General features: G+C 41.1%; 1 protein-coding gene across 1 annotated transcript in view; it reads right to left on the bottom strand.

The window, feature by feature from the left end:
• Psd3 (pleckstrin and Sec7 domain containing 3) overlaps window positions 1–18,484 on the bottom strand; it is a 320,435-nt gene that overhangs the window by 295,583 nt on the left and 6,368 nt on the right. The window lies entirely within an intron of this gene.

The following is an 18,484-nucleotide window of genomic DNA, read 5'->3' as shown; positions in this document are numbered from 1 at the left end:
GTGAGACAATGGCACCAAGGTCTTCCACTCTTCAAAGAGACACCTCTCCCCCGGGGCCCCAGAGTCCTGGCAGATCCATTGTCTGGAATCTAAGGTCATTCCAGAAGCATTTTTATGGGATTTTTTAAAAACCAGGGCAGAGTGTACTTTGTATTCTCATGTAAAGCTCACACCTTTGAAAGTCAGACTCCTGGAGAAATGGTTTACAGCCTTGAGCATGGTTTTAAAAAAATTAGCTTGCAAAGATATGTGGACAAAATAGTGAAAGGTGCTTAGCTTCTGAATTAATAGCTTATGGACTCTAAGCAATTTAACTGCCAAAGTACTATATGCGTCCCTGAAGAAAAATGAGAGAGGAGAAAGGGAGAAAGAGGTTCCAATCATCAAATGGCCTATCAACGTGAGAGCTGTGAAATGGTGAAGCAGAAGATGGAGAGATATGATTTGCTTATGAATCTATAAGCAGTGTCATTCACAAAACAGAGAGAGCTGGCAAGATGGAGGACCTTACACACTTACTAAAGACTGAAAAGCACAAATGCTAATCCCAAATAACAGGCTACAGAAATACGTTCTCTTAGCTCAGGTATAAAGAAATTTAGAGGCTAGAGACATGGAATAACTCCAAGAAGGAATGGGAAAATCTTTTTCTCAGATATTGCAAGGAAGGAAGAGAGAACAGATGTATAAATAAGAATAAAGGTGGAAGGATATGGGGATAGACCATCATAATAAAGGTAAATAAATAATAGTGGATTAATAATAGATAAAGGTAGCATGGGAACATTTGAGCCAGGGACCTGTGGTATGCCCAGTTTCAGCCCTTGAATTGGCAAGGTCCTGAAGTAGTAGATAGGTCAGAAGAAAGAGGTGGGGTGGGGGGGAGGTGGTGTAGGCCAGAAGAAAGCAAAAATGGTTTGAAAAAGTCACTTTGTGTTGTGAAAGCCAGCACTTTCATTTTAAAAACATAGGAAGTGATAAAAGAAAGTGTCAGGAACTGAGCATTGATCTGGCATAAATGTATCTCTTGGAATTTCTCCAGCTATATTTTGTTATCTAAATCTACAGCTTAAGGAATGAGTAGAGAGTAGGTGTTAAGAAAACTAAATGAGGAGTGCAGGTGGGTTAAAGAGTGCAAGTGTCATCAGGAGGTGAGAGATGGTCCAGGAAAAGTGGGAGGAACCAGGATGCTAGAAATCTTGATGATGGTTCAGCATCAGGACTTGAACCCACAAATTTGTAAGTCCATCAAACACACCAAGACAAGACTCTGAACTCAGACAGCCTTAAAAAAAATCAGTCTGCCTGGAGAAGCCCATGTTCCTAAGAATGTGATCAGGGAGACAGAGTTCAGCCCTACTGCCCCAGCTTATAGGTGGACTCCCTGTTCATGTCATTTCCTGTTGGGAGTCACACACTGGCCTTATCCTTCACTCTAGGGAAGGTAGATCGGGGGAAGACCAACCCGGATGTAGGTGCATTTGGAATGGTCTCTAAGAAGGGGAGAGGGTTACAGTCTTAAAATGACACTGCTAAATGGGATCTTGATGTAGAGGCTAAATTTATTAGAAGCCAAGCGGAAAGAAATCACAGGGCAGGCAGGTTTTTAATGTGTGGGAGCTAGAACAACCTATGGCAGGTGGTGAGAAGAAATGCGGATGCTTGATGTCTCTGGAACTGGTCATTAAGAAGGCAGAATCAACCATTCCTTTCCTGCCCAAACACACACACACACACACACACACACACACACACACACACACACACACACACACTCCCTTTCCCTCTCCCTCTTGAAAGAATTAAAAATCACAAGGTCCTGTGGAAGAGATACTGACACTCTTGATTAAGAGCATGCCATTGTTAAGAATACTATTGAGAAGTGACTTAGATCCAAGTTCATCTGGGCCTACTCTAGGTATTCATGTCTAAAGTCAGAGCAGGGACTCTCAGACGACATTAGCTCCCAAATTTACCTCAAGATTCTGGCTGGGCTTGTGTTGTCCTTGGCTCAAGGAGCAAGTTTAGTTCTTTAGTAAACACAGGTATGATAGAGATCAGGAAGTCTAACTTCTGAAGTTAAAAATGTTTTTCTGATACAAGAATTCGCCTGTTGGATCAAGGTGACTTAAAAGGATATCTTCCCAAAGAAAAGGTAAAAATATTTAAAGAATAGACTGGCTCTGTAAAGTCCTAGTACATGCCTGCTACTTTCAATGTCACAAAAGCGTATCTTTATTTGACTCTCTTGAAAGTAAAAAAATTAACAACAGGTCCCTCATTAGAAGTGCTGTAGAAAGGTCCTGGCAGCTGGGTGTTAAAAGGAAAACACAGCAAATACCTGCTTGCAAGTAGTTCTTGCAAAGACAAACAGGTGAGCTAAGCTTCTATGAACCAGTCTCTACCTACTTCCTCCCTGTTTCATAGCCAAACACCTGTGTTTGACTCCGCCCCTGTCCCTCTCCTGCAGACCTTCTGCATTGCCTCAGGTCTATCCCCCAAGGGGCAAGAAGCGGCTGGTCAGGTTCAGTAGCTGAGGGATTAGTGCCTTAATTAGTCAGCAGGATGATTCATAATGGTTGGGTCATAGGAGAAGAGACCAGGAGGAAATGAATGTAGTTAAAAGTACCAAAAGCATTTCAAATGTAATGACCAAATAGATTCTGAATATATTTCCATCCTATTGTATCCAATAAAATCGATTTGCTTCAAACATATCTATGTACATATATAAATACATATATAACTTCTAAGAACTATTATTCTTTATAGATGCAGCCAAAGCCTCCTATGTATCCACTTTTCATCCATTTCCTTCTATTGAGATTGACGTAACCACTATCTTGAATTGTGTTTTCATCAGCAGCATGTATTTAAAAAATTGTCATATATTAAAATTTATGTAGTAAGGGGTTTCAACATGACATTTTCACCATGTGTATACTGCATTTCCATCATGTTGACCTGTCTACCAAACTTTTTTCAAGCCCCTCTTTTTCCCTCTCCCATATACTTCACTAGTAGTCTCTCTCTTACTTTCTAGAACTTGGTTTTGCTTTCCCTGGCTCTCAAAAATAAGAGAAAATGTATAATATTTATCTTTGTGGGATTGAGGGATATTTTTAACTTTGGATATAGACCTGCATTCAGAAATAATTCGTAGTATTGTTTTTGATGTCTTAAATTTATTCCTGGTCTATTAGTCACTCTGCAATTTGTTTTTCTGTGCACTATTGTGTTTTTGAAATTTATTTATGTTGATAGTTATAGCTCAAGTCAGTTTAATTGAATAGATATATATATATACCACAATTTATCCATTTTTTAAAAAATTGATGGACATTTCAAACAATGCAATGGGGAATTTTTACTTGGATATCTGCCAATGGTAGATACTTCACTTTCTTTCTTTTTTTTTTTTTTTTTGGCCAGTCCTGGGCCTTGGACTCAGGGCCTGAGCACCATCCCTGGCTTCTTCCTGCTCAAGGCTAGCACTCTGCCATCTGAGCCACAGCGCCCCTTCTGGCCGTTTTCCATATATGTGGTGCTGGGGAATCGAACCAAGAGCTTCATGTGTAGGAGGCAAGCACTCTTGCCACTAGGCCATATTCCCAGCCCTGATACTTCACTTTCTTAAAATTACTGTTTAATAACATCCAAGTCAATCAAATGAATCAAATTATTCAATAAAATGAAATTCTTGAACAGAATCATGTCAATAAATTTTCCTCTTAATAACTTTTAATAACACAAACTATGTTTAATTCTAAACCTATAATTATGGGTCTGGAGAATTTTTGAACTAGATAATTTAGAAAATAAGGATATTGTGGACATTATAGACATGTATAAATAGATGTATGCATTTACATCTATCTATCAAGCTATCTATCTATCTGTCTATCTGTCTATCTATCTATCTATCTATCTACACTTTTAGCCAAAGGAAAATTTGTGGTGCTCACCTTCTGTACCTGTATTTGGTCATGGAAGACTTTATGTGCACTTCTTTTACAAGTGGCCAGTGCCCTGCAACCATCTCTTGTCAGTTTGAGCAAAAGGGATAAATCATTCCTGCATAAAGGCAGAGAAAGGCCTCCCTTGCAACCTTATTTGAGCTCCCTTCCCTTTACTAGACTTGTATAGCAAGAAACAGAGTTTTGTCTAATACACTGACATTCAAGGGTTAAGGAGTTGCCCTTAAGGAGAAGTTCAGCCTTGCTTAACATCAGCAGAGGCTTGCTGAAGCAGTTGCTACAAATCCAAACTCATTTACTTCCTGAATAACTTAAGGACATTTCTCACAATCTACATCACTAGTCCTGGGTGAAAAAATTAAGCTATGTTTTCTTTTCTTTTTTCTTTCTTTCTTTCTTTCTCTCTTCCTTCCTTCCTTCCTTCCTTCCTTTCATTCTTTCTCTCTCTCTTTCCTTCCTTCCTTCCTTCCTTCCTTCCTTCCTTCCTTCCTCCCTCTTTCTTCTTTCTTCCTTTCTTTCTTCTTCAACCTCCAGATATGAACAAGAGACATGAGATTTATAGAGTAAGTGCAGGTGGTACTCAGGATAAAAGACACTGACAAAGCCAAGTTTACAAAATTAGAACCAATACCTTGAAATCCCAGTCCCAATTGAATACACACCTTATTCTGTGACCTGTGGCCACCAAGATTCAATCTTCACATGAGTTCCTTTTCCTGTAGTCAGATTACATAAGCCTTACTGAAAAGCCATTCCACCAAAGGAAAGCAGACAGAGAATTCAGTGTGATTCAGAGAGTCAGTTACACTGATGTATGAGACACAACTTCCCCAAGTTATTTTCTCTTGAACAAACAATGCTGCTATCTACCTTATTGAAGATGCATTCTCCTGCAATGGCATCCTACTATCTTGAAAACTTGCATTTTTATCTGTTTTATTTTTCCACCTGATGTTAAATACTGCACTCTTTGCTGCTAATCTTTGAGTTTTGATCTCATTTCAATGCGATTGTTTAAGACCACTTCCTTGTGTGATAGCTCCCTTCTCGTCTATCTTTTTCAAATACAGGTACACAAAAGGTATTATTTCAATGTAAAATCTAAAAGTCAGAAGCCACAAAGGAAAGCTATATGGCCTCTGAACAATTTGTGACCATATTAAAGTCAACTCTACCCTAATTGATCTATCCAGGCTGAATGTGGAACACCTGAAATTTCCATTCTACCTGAAATATGCCTTGAAGCCATGCCCCTCAGTAGAAGAGAAGTCACAGTTTTGACTTTTTATGCAATTCCAAAGTAAAGAACAACCTGCTGGTGGAATAAATGGGAAATCCCATACAGGCAATGCAACTAGTGTGGAAAACTCAAGTTGTATCATCATAGCTGCTTGGAGCCCAAATAAATGAACAAAGACAAATATAAAAGGAAATGGAAAAATAATCAGAAATACAATAAGGGATTTACTAAGTAAAACTTCATAAAGTGAAGTTAATTTCTGCTAGTTGTGCTGCTATTGGTGATGACCTTGGCTTGTACTTTATTAAGGAAATAGAAACTCAAAGACAAGGCTGTGACCTATCAGCTGCAACCTGTCTCTCTACACTTAGCTTCTAATGAAATCTGAATGCTGCTCTTTTTCTCTCTTTAAGTCTGAATCTCCTACTTATTCTCTCACCTCTGCCTCACCAATACACAGCCAGAATTCTCTGGGGCTCCATGTAACCTCTGTCAGCAGCATTGAGTACAACCCTTCAGCTTCCTTTTTATTCAAAATTTATGCCTACCACCCTGGTGCTGGTCATGGCTTTTGTGCACCTTTTTAGGAACCAAGTCTGACATTAGCAGATCTGTACAGATTTGATAACAGCAATTGTTATAATACATGTAGTGAAATGCCCCATTCGGTGGTCTCACTGAAGCAGGACAGACTAGGGGAAAATGAGGTATGGTAAGCTTACCGCAAGTGCAGGAGATATGTATTCATCTACTTCCCTTAAGATGAGGGGACCAAAGTCATTTAGGAAAAATGAGGCAGGATAAATGGAAGAAAATGAGACCTGGTGAAGGCAGTTCGGAAACATGTATTTGGAAACCCAGAAGTATACTATCTTTGCTTCAGAGAGAGACAGCAGGATACATTCCTTCCTGAGAGAGATATTTCTCACCCCAAGAATTAACATTTGTCTGGCAGGATGTATGCCTTCCTGGGAGAAGTGCTCTCCCAAAATTGAAGCAATCTCCTACTCAAAGGATAGATAACAGGACATTTTCCTTATCTTAAGGATAAGGATCTATTTTATGACAGGATTCATTCTTACCTGGAAAGAGTACCCTAACATCAAGAAACTCAGAGTGTAACACCAAGAGTGATTAGAGCAGATAAAACATGTATCTTTGCATAAGACCTCTTGCTTTTACCATATAAATACCTATAATGGCAAGGAGCTGTGCCTCTGTTTCTCCTCTACTCTGTTAGATGTTAGAGTGTGTCCCTTCCTTTCTGCTTAACTGTTTGCCTGCTTTTTTGTTGGCATGTCTGCTTGCCTGCTTGCTTACTTACTCCATAAAGCTCTGCCAAGTATTCTTACCATCATGACTTGTCCAGAAATTTTTATTCTGTGATCCAAATCAAGTGATTCCCTACCTTCAGAGGAAAACTTCACAAAACCTCACCTGCATGGGCTGGGAATATGGCCTAGTGGTAGAGTTCTTGCCTCATATACATGAAGCCCTGGGTTCTATTCCTCAGCACCACACATATAGAAAAAGCCAAAAGTGGCGCTGTGGCACAAGTGGTAGAGTGCTAGCCTTGAGCAAAAAGAAGCCAGGGGCAGTGTTCAGGCCCTGAGTTCAGACCCCTGGACTGGCAAAACAAAAAACAAACAAACAAAAATCTTATCTGGTGACATCACTATCTATGATGTCGTGTAAACATGAGAAAGTGAAATAACACAAGCCTAGAGGAACAGGTCCCTCACCTGACATGAACTCTTGATGCACTCAAGGGATGTAATAAATGTAAGATCAATGCCACTTGAGTAACATGCATTCCTTTACTTTAACAAGTAGAAGAAATACGGCCTAAAAGTATAAAAGTACATTCATAAGTCAGTAATAACTAATAACTGACATCATTATCAAATACTACAGACTGTACACACATTACTGAATATTTTGTGTTTTTATGCAACTGGCAGAGCAGTAGGTTTATTTCTACCAGGATCACCCCAACCACATAGTACTGTGTTGTGCTATGACATCATTATAGGTAGGATGTTATTCCAAGTTGGACAGTATTGAGATACTTCATACTAATTATAAATGGTTGCTATCCTGACCCACCCCTGCCTCAGAGCTCTTACTGTCTTGGCCTCTCCTCTGGCCCCTGCTATATAGGTGTTTTACTCAGCAGGAGAATGGTTAACCCCACTCACTATAAGAGTAGCCTGTGCTCTCATTGCTGCCGGCCCTTTGTGGGCCTGTAGATTCCTCTGCTGCCTAATTTCGAGCAGTCTTAGAATTTCAAAGCTCTGTCCTGAACTACGGCTCTTGTCCCTCTGCATTCCCTTCCAGAGTAATGTTACTTGGTATCTATTAATTTAAATATCTTCACTATGCTGATGATTTCTAACCTGCCCCACCTCTTTCCTGGAGTTAAACTCTAGAGCTAGTCTCCCCTCACCTATAGACCTATGTCCCAAGACGCTGAGCAATGTCGGAAACCATGGAGAGTACTAAATATTGCATATACTACATTTTTTTCTATAAATACATACCTATGATGATGTTTAATTAATTTACTAATATATGTGTGCATACATACTAATACATATACATACACACCTTATATCTCTTAAGAGATTAACAACAATTACCAGTAACAGCATAAGCAGTTATATAATAACATACTGTGATAGAAGTTACTTGAAAACATGAATTGCTTGTTTCTGGAATTTTCCATTTAAGGATCTTCAAGTGGTTGTTGGCTAAAGGTAACTAAGTGAAACTGATAATAAGGGAGGATCTACTGTACAACTAATTCCCCCGCAATTCCTCTTGCGTGCTTTGGAGACATCTTAAAACTTCACCATCCTAACTGAGCTCTTGATAAACTTCCTTGTCACAGTCACAACAGCACTGCGAGGGTCTGCAGGCTTTACAGCTGTTGTAACCCAGTGACTCAAGAGCCTGCTCTCATCTTCACCGAAGTCATCTGCTCCCATCAACCCTTGGGCCTCACTTCCACACTGCTTCCCTGCCCACCCTCAAGTCATCTCTCTTGTCAACTGCTGACCAGGCCCAATTTCCTGCTTCTGTTCTTGCCCATGTCCAGTCTTTTCTCCACACAGTCGTCAAAGAAATCTAAAAATACACATCCTATGATAGGATCCAACTGCCTCAAACTCTTCTATGACTTCCCATGACACTTGGATAAACCAAGATACACAAATAAGTCCGTTCCTGCATGCTATTTCCTGTTTTTGCCGACGATCCCATCCCACTGGTATTCTCTTAATTCCTGAATTCGCCCAGCTCTTTCCAAACTCAGAAACTGCACCTATAAAGCAGTCACTTGAAGACATCTGAGAGTGACGAATGTGTGTCACCAAAGACACAGAATTGTTCTTTTGCCTGTGTTGGATTCTTAAGTGGTGGAGAGTGCAGAAGGGAGGTTCCTAAGGGACTTCTGACAGGGCAACTTCATGAAAATTCAAATGAGCAGATCTGCACAGTCTTTAGTTTTGGAGTGAATAAAAAAATGGGAAACTAAATTGTGTTAATGATTCTATAACACTATGAATGCTACTTGAATTACACGTTTTACATATTTAAAATAGGTCCAGGAATGGTGGCTCAACTATCTGAGAGGGAGAGATTAAGAGAACCATGGTGGTAGTCCATGAAAAACGTTACTGAGACCCCATTTCAACCAACAATCTGGTCATGATGGTGCATACCTATAATCCTAGGAGGATCACAGTCCAGGCAGGCAAACAAACCTTTACCACACTGAAGCAGTGAGGGACATTCCAGATCAAAAGATAGCAGCCCCGAAGAACAGAAAAATGGAGGCCTATATCCTAGGCACTTCTGTTTACCCCTTCAGCACCTATCTGTGGTTGAGTCTGTATGACAGAGCTAAGAACCAGCACCGAGAATGGTACCCTAGCAGAGGCCATTGGAGCAGGGGCTTCACAAAGGCTTCTCAGTTCCCTAGGCTTCCTTTACCATGTGGGATGACGCTCCCTCACTTTCAGCTCTACCACTGCTTCTTCAGATAGCACAGCCCAAAGAAAAACCAAGCATATCAAGAGAAGGATGGGGGAAGCAGAGCACCCCAACATGTTGCTTCTAGCAGCAGCAGTAGCAGCAGCTCCTGGATAAAGACCAGATCTGAATGAAAGGGACAAAGATTGGAACTCTCAGTGAAGTCCAAAATTTACACCTATATCAGATGACACCATGAAACTCTATTGAGAAATATCAGATGCCTCCTCCTCCTACCTCAGTGGCCAGGCAGGAAGATGATGACAGCAAAGCTCGTTATCAGTGATGCTAAAAATAAAAATTCCTGAGCCTTTAGAGCAGTGAGTTGAGAACTTTTTTTTTTTTTTTTGGCCAGTCCTGGGCCTTGGACTCAGGGCCTGAGCACTGTCCCTGGCTTCTTCCCGCTCAAGGTTAGCACTCTGCCACTTGAGCCACAGCGCCGCTTCTGGCCGTTTTCTGTGTATGTGGTGCTGGTGAATCGAACCTAGGGCCTCGTGTATCCGAGGCAGGCACTCTTGCCACTAGGCTATATCCCCAGCCCAAGTTGAGAACTTTAATCATCCCCATGACAGATAAGAAAAAGAGGGGGTTAGGAAATAAACAATGGAATTCATAAAAGGAGGGAGAGAGGAATAAAAATGCAGAGGGAATTCAAGATAGTTCTTTCTCTGAGCTCATTTTCTTTTTTCCCCATCTCTGCCAGAGCAACCACCAGCTCTCATTGGCTAGCCTCATCCCCAAGGCTTCTGGTCAACTCCTGTCTCCTGTAGCCATGGGAACCCCTGGGTAATGGGACAAATGGGTTAACTCATGGATTAGCAAGTCTTCATTAGCTGCCTTCAGACCTGGGCTTGTGATCGCTTGTCGACTCTAAATGCTGTTGACTCTTCAAACCGCCATCTAGTTATGGTGGACTATGATTTTTGGCAAGCCCTAATTCTCTGAAAACCTAAGCTTTGGTTGATAAGGGATTTTTCTTTCTTCTTTATCAGCTGAAGGAATCAAATTCATTTTGGAGTTTGGGGATTTATAAGTAAGTGATAATAGGTGACTAGAGGAAAGCTCAGAAAGAAAAGAACACTTTGAACCTGGATTGAGTTGCCAAAAGCATCTTGAAGAAGATCTACATATACGTTTTGCTATTGATACCTCTTATTGACCAATATATGGATACAGTTCAATACACTGATGCCATTTTTTTCTGTCTGTAATCAGAGAACTGTTCAGTGTAGTTCAACTTTAATATGTCATTAGGCAGCAATGGGTCCATCATAGTAGTGCGATATAGGTTTTCCATGATGACACTCAATCAATAATTTTTTCACTGTGATACCTATATTCCCATTGGCAGGGCAAATTTATTCTGAGCTTCTCAATTCTGAAGCTAAATGAAGAAGGAAAGAAGGAAATGAAAGACGATACATGGAAGCGACCAGTCCCACAAGGGCATAAGGCCCAAGAATAGAAGTGGCTTTGAAGGTGCCCGTCCCTGATTATCTAGATCTTTCCTTTGGCGAGGTAACAACAGCCCCCTTGTTGAAGTCTCTTGGCTCCTACCTCCTCTAAGAAGCCCTTTCTTTGGCTCCTTTCATATAGCCACAAACACAGTGGGAGCACATTCATTCACCCAGGTTTCCTTCACAGACTTGCACGGTCCACAGGCCCAACCTTACCAAGGACACCCAATCACGTCTCATTTACCCTCACCTCTTCCCTCCCCTTATAACAACAGTAATTTAAAAAGACATATGTGAAATAATAGCGGGAAACTTGTTAAAAATAAGCATATACAACCATATCATGTTCACCAAATCAACAAGCAAAAGAAAGCAATCCTATGGTCAAGATCCTTACAGGAATTTAATTTATAGCATGCCATTGATTGGTTTGGACTTGAGTTCTTGTTCTAGGATTCAACAGACTAGACCACCTCAGAATGGAGTCACTCATGCTAAATGCCACATAATCAAACAGACCTTTAAAATAGGTTAGGTTTTCAAAATACAGGAGGTTCACATAAACAAATAGGAAAGGTTCACATCTAATTAGACTAGTGCAAGGAAGGCCCCTTTTTTAAACTTATAAGATTTCTCCTCGTTGTTCCTTGGTTCCCTCTTCCTCATCTGCCTTTCTTCTGCCTAGATTTGGCTACTACCTCTGCTCAGTGCCTTTCTAAGTATTTTGATAAGATGCTTCATGATTTGCTGGTAAAACAATGTCTACTCAAATTTTAAGCCCAGTCATGGCTTGGGATAGGAGCTGTTGACTGAGGAACTAACGGGAACCTTGTAAGGACAGGTGCATCAGGCACGAGTTTTGGTGTTTTGTTTTGTTTTGTTTTTTAAGATCCATGCAGCCTTTCCTCTCATGACTCATTTCCGCACGTCCGAGCCAACTGGGTGACTGGCTGGCTAATCAGACTTGGCCCTCTGGACATCATTCTTGCCAGCTGGGGAAAATGTCTCTGACATCTGTCTAGGCACTGTTCTTTCCAGCCACAGATATCTCCCGTGAGCTTTTCAACGTGGAACATCTGGGGGTCTAAAGGAAAGGCCCTCCATCAGTCGGGCATATGGGAAAGTCTCTCTGATAAGGACAGAGAAGGCAACAAGGTTTCACATGTCCCAAAGTTCAATCCAGGTCATCCATGCCTGGCTCACATTCATGTGCCGAGGACACAGGGCTGACTGCCCAGTGCCCTCTGTGGCCTGAGTGCTCAGAACATCTGAAGAATGGGCAGCCTGGGGAGGTGCTTCTTAGCAGTGAAGTTGAAATAGTGAGTCCCCCCTCCCAAATAAAGTCAGACTCGGTTGCCTTTAATGATCACAAGTCTCAGCTCTTACCAGTGAAGAGGGGGTGGGGCAAGCTGACAAAGGTGGACTGGGAGATGCACATTGGAGACAGTGTGTGTGCCATCTGGAGTCGGACTTGCAGGGACTCTGAGAATAATGGTGTCACACCTGTGCCCTTCTGCTTCCTCTCAAAGGGTTGCCTGAGAAGGGGAGTGACACAGCTAGTCCCTCATGTACCTCTTCACTATCCCTGGACTCCTCTACCCCAAATCCTTGTGCTGCTTCACAATTTGATAGAACTTTCTAAGTGTCTTTCATATTCTGTACGTTCACTCTCTCGGTTTCTTTTTCTGTCTCTGTCTCTCTGTCTCTCTCTCTCTCTCACCCACGCAGACACAGACACAGAGACACAGACACAGAGACACAGACACAGACACACACACACACACACACACACACACACACACACACACACACACACACACATCCACCAGATTCCTGTCAAGCTAATGGGGCAAGTTGTTTGAAACTTGTCAACACTTAGCAAAAAAAAAAAAGCCACTCAGTGCCATAATCACTTACTTTCAATGCAACTGCTTAACTCTTTGCAGCCGTCCTAGCAAATGTTCATGTTCATCTGCAGTTCCCAAGAATTACACAGGGGAGTTTTTCAATTGAACAGAAATGATGATAATATTTTATGTGTGGTGGAACCAATGGCCTATGAAAGCAGACTAAAGCAGTTTCCCCAAGAGTTTAGCTTACTTGAAAGACTTTCAGAAACAAATCTCATTCTTCCACTGAAGTTGGGGAGGAAGAAGAAAGGGAATAGGACATTGGAAGAGAGGCCTGGCCAAGTAGCCAATCAACCAGACTCAACCAAAGCACACAGGTGAAGCTGGACTTAAGAGAAATTCAGCCAATCATGCACTCATGCTTATGGGTGCAGATAAGGATTCGACCTTGTAGTGAAAGAGATTAAGGTTTTGTACCTAAATACCACAGAAAATAATGATCATCATTCTGATGCTTAGTGAGGATTTTCTACTCGATATGCAGGAACCATGTCTGGCACTTTCCATCTCTTACTAAAAGAGCTGCTGAGGAATTAAAAAAAGTGAGACTCACTGAAGTTAAGTAACTTGCCAGCCAGCAGGACTTTAGCACCACAACCGTGTCCAAACTAGGGTTGTCAGATAAAATACAGGATACCAGTAAAATCGGAATTCCAGATAAATGATGAATCATTTAACATCTTGCATCAAAGAAGAGGAACTCTACATAAAGAATTTTTCTGCTATAAAAAAAGATGCATGGCTATATGTGGCTATATGTCAATGTTTCACCAAGCAAGTAGGTGGAACACTCCATGAAGAGTAACCAAATTTCTGACAGAGATTTGCACATGATAAAAGATTGGAAGTGAGGGTTTTGTTTTTTTTTTTAAATCTTCCCATCTGTGGGGATCTGGCCATTGAAAGGTTAATATAAAATCAGACATCCTAAAAATTGCAAGTTCAATTGCAAAAAGTTAAAGTTGACTAAATATAATCACAGGAAATATGCACAGCACACTGGACAGCCAAGAACGAATCACAGCTGCTCGTTTCATTAAAACAAGGGAGAGTGAACTTCCGGAAACCACAGCCCAGCAGGGCCAGCAAGGGCAACTGCAAACAGCCATCCTCCTTTCACTGCGTGCTTTCATGGACATGGTTCGGTTCATGAAGTCCGTAGACGCCAACTCTGGAAAGGTGACTTATCACCATTTGTTAGTTGAAGACAGTATTTGGAACCCATGATGCAAATCTGCTCACTAGATAACTTAGTTTCACCTGAGGACTTCTTGTGTAACTCTTGTAGTATCCTATAGTCTTAAAAAAAAAGTCTATGAAGGGGGAAAAAACCATATCGTGACCAGCAGCAGATTGTGGAAGTAAAAATCTATGCATAGATCTCAGCAGGGCATCAATGATTGGTCCTATTACATTATTCCATTCAGCATTTTCCTTTTTTCTTCTTTTTTCCTCCTCCTCCTCCTCCTCCTCCTCCTTCTTCTCTTCCTCCTCACAGAAACCATTCAAAGACCAAAAAAATGGGCTTCCCTAAGTTATAAAAGGATGCAGATAGGGCAATACTAAGTATTGACTCTGTAGTTCTAATTGACAACTCTGTGAAGGTGTCTGGGTTGTCTGTATTTGCTCCTCTCCTCTTCACTCTAGGATTTTCCCTCTGCCTATACCACAGTACATTGGCTGGCCTCTGACCCCTACTGGACTAAGGAGCCTCTTCCCAGGGAAGTGGGACTCAGACTTCCTACAGGATGAGTAAACTGCTGAAGTGCAGGTAATTCCTTAAGGATTGCACCTGTACAATGATCCACAGAATCTATGTAAACATGGAAGGGAAGGGTAAGGAGAGAGGTGGTGAAGAGACCGTTGTCATGGAAACACCAAAGGCATACAGAAGATGACCCATTCTGCTATCTCAAGCTTTATTTATTTAAGTAATAAATCAAGACATTGGTGTCAAAACCATTGCCGCATAAAATAGACTAAGCATAAAACCTTCCAGTCCCATCAAGACTGTCTTTTCAATACCATAATCTTTTAAAGGGGACATTTAGCTCTATTGTTGTTAAATTTTTTTCTATACAAGGATTTGTAGATGCTTACCTTTTGTTTTAATTGATTTTCAAGAATTCTGAATTGCTCACTGAGGAAAATTAAACACATGACCGAATTATCTAGGATAATATTTTATGGGATCAGAGTAATTTCTAAATATAGGATAGGTCAGAAAAGTGAAAGAAGCTCTGGTAGGAAATAAATACTTCCCAGAGAAGGGAAGTGACCACTTCCTGGGGATTAAGCAGACTCATGGTCAGTGTGCAAATTCCAGAAGGAAATTTCATTCAAACAGCAATCTGATCAGAAAGGGAAACACCAATCTGAGAGCATTTAGATGGTGACTGGCCCTGAAATTCTGTGGTGGGCATTGGTGTTACTGCTCAGAGAAGGTACTCATTCTCTCTCAGCCCTGAAATTTTCTGCTGAGATCCCAGATTACCCCCCACCCTTCACCATGAGTCATCTGGAAAAGGACTGAATCTCTAGAGACAATCTGAGGTAGATGCAGTGAAATTGTTTAATCCTCTTATCTCATTAGATAGTTTATTTTCAATGCATAGTTGCCATGAGACATCAGAACTGGTAAAACTTCAGAGTGCACAAGATAAGCTAGCTTTTAAGTTTAAGGAGTCATCAGAGGCTCTAGATCTAGCTAGAGTTAGCTGGTAATAAGGGTTTCTTTTGATCTCTTAGATCACAGCACCAATGCCCTTGACTCTAAATAAAAACCTTCAGCTAAAAGGTTAATGCACATTACAGATTTACATTTTAGACATTTTTTGTTATTTTAAAGAATAATAACCGAAGACACTGAAAGTTAAAATCATTTAGTCTGCTAGACAGGGCTTGCTCATAAGAAAATAGATTTGCATTGCGTTTCCGTGGATTAATAGATAATGTCCTAACACCTCTACCAACTGCATGCCTGCCTGAACCACTCTCCTGTTTTCTAAACCATGAATGCTTCTAGCAGCTGGCAAAGAAAGTCCAGCAAGTCAATTGCTTTCTGAGGATCTCTTATGAGAGAGGAAGAGAAAAAGTAAGACCAAGACAGAAAGTCAAAATCTGAGGGAAATGTAAAGGTACTGGTGAAAAATTTGTGGGGTTTGTGAAAATGGCTTTTCAGGGAGAAATGCTCAGTAGTAATTTTCTAATACCAATTACATATCAAAAGTCTCTGCTATTTTAAGACAGAAAATATGTAAGATATGAAGATGTAGTTTTTCCCATATGAGAACTTTCCCAAATGACTAAGAGCCTCCTCCCACCCCCACCCCCAACTCCTTTGAGTCCTTTCTGTTGTCCTTGCTTTGAGATCTTTAGCCCCAAACTCAAATCTCAAGTTGAAGTTCCTTGGGCTCCCACAGAGGGGCAGCAGAACATGGGGTGGAAGAGTTGGTGACACTGGGTTTGGAGACCATGAAATGTTTTCTGATTCCCTCTGATAGACTATCCAGAAGCCAAGTTAGAACTCCCAGTTGGCATCACCCTGGGTTGAAACTTTCTTCTCCAAACTCAGCTGGCTGTCTTGGTTCACACAAAATAACTCCCATGGGTCTTTCATCCTCTATGTTCATCAGAGAGATGAAGACTAACTACAGTATTGATTAGGAAGCTTCTGGTATGTCAGGTTGCCTTCCAAAGAAATCTCGCCAGATGGAAAGACAGTAAGAGAAACAGGAGCTCTGAGTTTCATGTAGGCTGGTCCTGAATTATGCTGTTCAGTCTTAAATCCCATGGCATGGCTAACCATTTTCCTAGGTCTTCTTCCCCTTCATTAGTCGTGACAATGACGACTGCTACATCCTCACCCTTCTGAGATTTTAATGGGGAAACAGTATAATGAAACCTCTGGGTCATTCAGTCAGTAGTCATAGAACTTCAAAGCTAATTGAACTTATTTGCTACACTTATACATTCTGATATTTGGAAGGATATTTAAGTCAATAAAGTTTACTCTGGAGTCCCAATGTTTTAACATGGAGAGAAGCAATTTGGCCATTTCTTCTGCAAAGATGTTTAATGTGCTTGATTCGTTTTCTTGCTCACCATTGGCACTCTACCCCTAGTGTCATGCCTCCAGTCCAATATTTTGCTGGTTATTTGCAGATGAAATCTCATAGACTTTTCTGCCCAGGCTGGTTTTGAACTGAGATCCTCTCATCTCAGCCTCCTCAGTAGGTGTGAACCATCATAAAATTTACTTACATGTCACTAACATTGTGCCTCAATAAATATAGCTGATAGTATTTTTCTTTACTATTTCAATGACAAGGTATTGTTATGAGGATCTGAAGGTCTCACTGTGGTGGTTAATAGACAAATCAACGACTCCAAAAGCAATACTTGCAAAATATTTGGTGTAAACCAACTGAACAACTCATGAGGGGAGAGGGAAAGGGGGAAGGGGGAATGAGGGAGGAGGTAACAAATAGTACAAGAAATGTACCCATGGCCTTACATATGAAATGTAACTCCTCTGTACATCACTTTGACAATAAATAAGTAATTATTAAAAAAATAGACAAAGCTTAATCAGCCTTTTGATAGTCATAGGTCAAATTTCCAATATATGGAAATATTGCGCAATTCTCACAACCTTTCATATCAGAAGGTCACCTTTCTGGGGGGGAAAACCCCTCTTTGTGGAGTTTGCTCTTTTTTCTAACACTTACCATTGGGAAGGGGCCACTTGGTTACAGATTGTAGAACTGGTTGGTCAGAAGGAATGAATTTCACAACCCCTGCCTCTTCACAGGACAGAGGAAATCACCTCTGACCATGAAGGTGAAGAACCAATTTTGTTTGCCCTAGGGTGTGTCTACATTCACACTTTAGACCCCATGCGTTTCTTGGATTTACTTTGTATCCCACTATTTTTGTTTCTTCTCTTTTCACTCCCAAGACAGAGTCTATTGAGGGCTGGTTTTACCAGCTCAACTCTTGTAACCCCAAATTTCCATAGCCAAGTGAAAAAACAACACCAGTGTTTTTACAATGGGGGGGACTGAAAAGTCAGAGAAGTCAGGTGGCTTGCTGAAGATTAGCGCTTGCACTTGTGGCTTCCAGCTTCTTAGCCAGGAATTCTGTGATCTTTTCCTTTCGGTAGAACACAGGTCCTACCTAATCACAAAGGAGATTAAATGAGACTGCCAGGGCTGAGATCTACACTCCCAAAGCACTTCTCCCCAGAGAAACGACAACAGGTCAAGGCTTTCATCTTTCCCCTAAAGGGACGAAGAAATAGTAGAGAGAGATGGGGTTTTCAAGCTATCAGAACAACATTGCAGTACACAAACAACTACCGTATGACCCTCGGATCCAGTGTCTGGGTTCTGACGCACAAGCTTATCGTTCCCTCTAAATCCCCGTTGGAAATGAAAGATCTGAGAACTAGGATGGAATGCGAACTATTTCTTAAAGATGCATGCCAGCATCTCTTCTCCCAAGAGTTTCCTTCTTGGACACCCCGTTTCTCTCTGATTTTTAATGGTGACTGTGCAGGTCTTCAAGGAAGGAGGCATGGTGTGTAAAAGGATATAGGAGAGAGACATGGGATCTAGATGAAGCAGCGTTATGGAAGGCCCATTTTTTATGTGAATTTAATCAGATTCTCTCTTGACTTGCCCAAGAGCTCCTCCATATGAGCCTTCACACTTACCACCAAGTAGCTGCCTGTTCTATCTTATCCGTCACCCCAGCACATTCTGTCTTCTTCACTTACAACCCTCATCGAATGCCAAGTAGAGCAGGATTTCTATGCTACCTTTCTTGGCAGTAGAGAAATGAAAGCGTCATTGTTTACCATTCCAT

The sequence above is a fragment of the Perognathus longimembris genome, chromosome 21 (assembly GCF_023159225.1).
Source record: "Perognathus longimembris pacificus isolate PPM17 chromosome 21, ASM2315922v1, whole genome shotgun sequence".
NCBI classification, from domain to species: domain Eukaryota; kingdom Metazoa; phylum Chordata; class Mammalia; order Rodentia; family Heteromyidae; genus Perognathus; species Perognathus longimembris.
The sequence above is the reverse complement of the archived record's forward strand: the minus strand, read 5'-3'. Positions and strand labels throughout refer to the sequence as shown.